Source organism: Orbicella faveolata, unplaced genomic scaffold (assembly GCF_042242905.1).
Source record: "Orbicella faveolata isolate gen_17 unplaced genomic scaffold, um_ofav_v1 contig_34, whole genome shotgun sequence".
Lineage (NCBI taxonomy): Eukaryota > Metazoa > Cnidaria > Anthozoa > Scleractinia > Merulinidae > Orbicella > Orbicella faveolata.
The window spans coordinates 24,267,501-24,271,795 of NW_028301563.1; the positions used below are offsets into that span (position 1 = coordinate 24,267,501).

The 4,295-nt window shown below is 43.1% G+C and overlaps 1 pseudogene; it reads left to right on the forward strand.

The window, feature by feature from the left end:
* LOC149105377 (uncharacterized) overlaps positions 1-3,272 on the forward strand; it is a 5,367-nt pseudogene extending 2,095 nt beyond the window's left edge.
* Positions 3,273-4,295: the final 1,023 nt, after the last annotated feature.

Genomic DNA, 4,295 nt, shown 5'->3' on the forward strand with positions numbered 1-4,295 from the left:
GCAGTGCGAAAACCTAAATTCTACGCTTGCCGCCATTTCAGAAGCCGTAGCTAGGGCGCCGTTTCACACGGATGACGACAGAGACGAAGCTGTATATCTTACCAATCACGCCACGTTTGCCATCCAGTCTTGGAAATGTCATTTGTTACGATTAGCACACCAAGACCAGGCTGGCCTGGATGTCATCGTTGCCTCAGCCAAGAAGCGGTTTTCATTGTAAACGACTGGGCAATGAAGTTCTTGCCGCAGAGGTACCGAGAGTCCCAAGCAGACTGGTGTGGCAAGCGTGGTATATCCTGGGACATATCAGTCGTATACCGACGGGTAGTAGAGGTCCTACAGTGGTAAGGGTTCATCCACGTCATCCAGTCATGTAGCCAGGGAAGCTCTGCAGTCGTAGTCATCATGCACTACGTTCTGACCGCACTTAAGCAGGAGCACCCGGAAATCAACGCGGCCTTTTTTCGTCAGGATAACGCCGGGTGTTACCATTCTTCTCGCACAATCCTGGCGTGTCGACATATGGGAACACGTTGCGGAATTCGGGTGGCACGCATTGATTTTAGCGATCCACAAGGGGGTAAAGGTGCGGCAGATCGATTGGCTGCGTCACATAAATTCCATATCAGGGCATACATAAATGAAGGAAACGACGTGTGCACTGCAAATGACATGAAAATTGTATTGATTTCTCATGGAGGATTGGAGGAAGTCCGAGTGGTTTCCATGGACACCATTGCCGAGACGCAAGACACGGCCCAGACAGTAGCAAGTATCACAAAGCTGAACAACTTTGAGTTTACTTCAACAGATACCGTTACTTGTTGGCGTGCATTTGGTGTCGGTCCTGGTGATGTAATCAAACTGGATGTATCGTCTTTTAGGTCTTTTGGTGAGTAGCCAAATATTGTAGACATAATGTCACGATTTGTTCTACGGACTGACAAACTCTCTCATTTTGCCGTTACTACGGTGTTCTTCACAATTCGACCTTAATAAGATACAATAACGAGTGCGGAAACCTCCCTGATTAATAGTGTTAGGTAGAGAGGGAGTGAGGGATGGGTAATGCATTTCAGTAGTACCTCTTCAACACCTGTTATTACCAATAACAATAACTGCATTGTTACTTGTTCCTAGATTGAAATATAATGTGGATGTGTGTCTCATCATGTTTCAGAACCTAGTCAGAGCGGACTAGTGGCAGCATTTTCCCCGGGAGACTTCAAACCTTTGCGCAACAAGTCGACCAAAGCCACAACTTCTGAAGCCAGCGCGGATTAAATGCAGAATGTCAATCCAGAGGAGAGCAACAAAGTTGCTGGGGTTTATTCATGTCCCCAGGATGGGTGCGTGCGCATCTTTCAACAGGGATCGGCGCTTGAAAAGCACTTGTCTCTCGAGAAATGCACACGGTCCCCTGAGAGACATACTGTGAGAGATCTAGCCAAAATGGGTTACAAGTCAACCCTGGAGGAGGGCGTTGGCGTTTTACCAACCCTAAAAACCTCAACGCTTTCCCAGGATTACCCTATTGCAGATGGCAAGGAGGGATGGGCTCTAAGAGCTGTCAAAAAAAGCTTATCGGTTCAGCGATAAACAAAGGTCCTACCTTTTGGCTAAATTTCGTATCGGCCAAACAACAGGCCGAAAGCTCGATGCGGAGGTCGTTGCTCGTGAAATGCGTCGTGCTCGTGGTGCTGACTGTCTGCGCCTTTTCCAGTCATCAGAACTCCTTACAGCCTCGCAGATCGCCTCTTACTTTTCACATCTTAATGCTGCCGCTCGCCAGCAAGATATGAATGAGTTGGATATCCAGGCATCAGAAGAGGAGACAAATTTCACTGGCGCCAGAGACGTGGCGGCCACAGCAAGCCAGATCCAGCATCCCATTATGTATGACCAGTTCCATCTTTGCTCAATGGTGAAAGGTGACACCTTGAAGATGCTCAAGTTACCAATGCTGCAGCGTGTCTGCGAGGGCCTGGGTCTAGATATATCACAGCCTCCCGTGCGCAGGAGAGCTCCGTACATGGAACTACTAAAGGACATAACACAGAACTGTTCTTGTCAACAATGAACAAACCTTACGATCCACAAGGACTGTACTGAGGCCTGTTTACAAGAAGGGAGGGTACCGTATCAGTAGGGTTATCCTAGCCCGAGTTAACAAGCAAAATCAAATTTTGATTTCAAGCTCTTTATCATCCAGACACCATTTTTTCCTTGATTTTAGAACGCGTTTGAAGGCAAGACTATAAACAATTCTGCTTAAGGATATTTTAGCGACAGTAGCAACAAACATATCGGAAACTTAAGCGCCAAACTAAATATAAACAATTTTGGTGATTAATTGTTGATCGTCAGTGTGTAGAACATATTTTGTTTCATGGAATTGAAATTAAGTTGTTCAGATAGCTGAGTTGTACCTATCCGAGTCTTTACAAGAACAACATATAACCCAGGTGCAAGGGTAACATTCACGCTCAGCTAGGGTTTGTCATCGTAGTGCATTCTGGCTGCCTCATAAGCACGCCGATACAAAACAACAAACTTTCGAGTGCTAGAGAAGTCTTATTGTTAGGATAACTGTGGCATTAGGGTTACCATTCCTTTTTGTTCACAGACCCTTACGACGCCGACCACTCCCCTCTCGCTTGCCGCCAAAAACAATGTGTGAAAAATGGGCAGCAAAAGTTTGGCCACAATTTGTATTTTGCTTGTAAAATACTAAGATAACCGTGACACCTGGAAATAAGCGAGGTTGTATTTGATTTTACAGTATTTGAGAATACTGCTAACTTAAGCTCACTTTTCTGCTAACTCGACTTTTATATTGACAACAGATATAGTTTCCCGTCTCCGCATGCGTGACTCAAAGGAGTGTTGCGTTACTCCGGGTCTCTCGCGTTTCAACAGCAAAACCACCGTCATAAAATGTCAGTTATCCTTGGTGGTAAAGGTTCTTGATTCGAGAAAAATATGGCTTCAGAGGCTGCATGCGGTGTCATTGGGGTAGGTTCGAGCTCTTGGTATGTATTGCGTTCACTTTGGATCTGAATATGAGCTCCGCACGATGAACCGAGTTGTTTGTAAACATTAAGCGGGCGGAATTAATATTTGCTATAATATTGAGCATAAAACTACAAGAGTCACAAGCGAAATTAACCTGTTCAGCTCGTGAAATTTGTCTTATAAAATCATAGATTATACGCTAATAAGGATATAATGCTGTTGTTTTCGTTGCAACTTATTCAGGAACGTTTGCGACAGGTATGTTTGTGTACTCTTGTCCCATGTGAAATCGACAGATTATCTGTTGACAACTGGTTTTCAAATTTTATCATTGCTTTAATTTTTTTTCACTCACAGGCTTTCAATGGTTTCTAAATGACTTATCTAACTTAAGGGATAGATTAGTCGTAAGGTCAAGCCAGAAAATACAAGAGCTTATTTTTTTATTTTCCTTAACCTCTAAGTTCAGCGTCCATTTTGTGTTCAAATTATCTGGTCATCTGTGAGTTGTACATGACAAACAACTTCGTTTTGCAGAGACGGAAGCGCGTTGAGTTCGAGCTTGAGATTTGGAAGGATAACAGCTACAGAACAAAACGTTTAGCCTATAGAGTTAAATTTCGAAAAAACAACATACCAGGAAGGGTTTTACCCACTCAAAATTAGCCAATATTTTACCTCCCGTTAAGCGGTCGTCGCGCGCGATTTTATGATGGCTTGAAAATTCAGAATATTGGAGCATTTGACATACTTGTTACGTTAGACTTAAAGAGGAATAGCTATTCTATACCTGAGTAAACTTTAACAGTAATTGATTAAATTTCAAGACTTAACGAATGCTTCGTCTTTCCGTGTTATTTGGGGCATTCCATTGGGCGGAAAACGCGCTTTGACCTCATTTTCAAACTTTCGAATTTTTTTCGAAAATAAAAAAACTCTGGAACTTAAAATTATGATTTTTGAAAACAGTTCACCAAAGGGTATCTTGAGGCGAGTTATGAACAATGTGCCAAAATAGTCGCTGTCGCAAGACTCTCAATGCTCTCAGGCAGGAGCTCTTAAAACGCTTCTTGTGTAAGATAAATTCGATGTTAAGTCAGCCCAGAAAAAGTGCAAAGTTGATTTGGACATCAAAGAATAGTATAAGAACTTGCAACAAACTCGTCAAAATATCTCACACAAAGACACATGTAAGCGTAATTATGACAAAAACTTAGTTAAAATACCCTTTGAGGACATTGCTGATAGAGACGGACAAGACATGGTTGATATGGACAAGT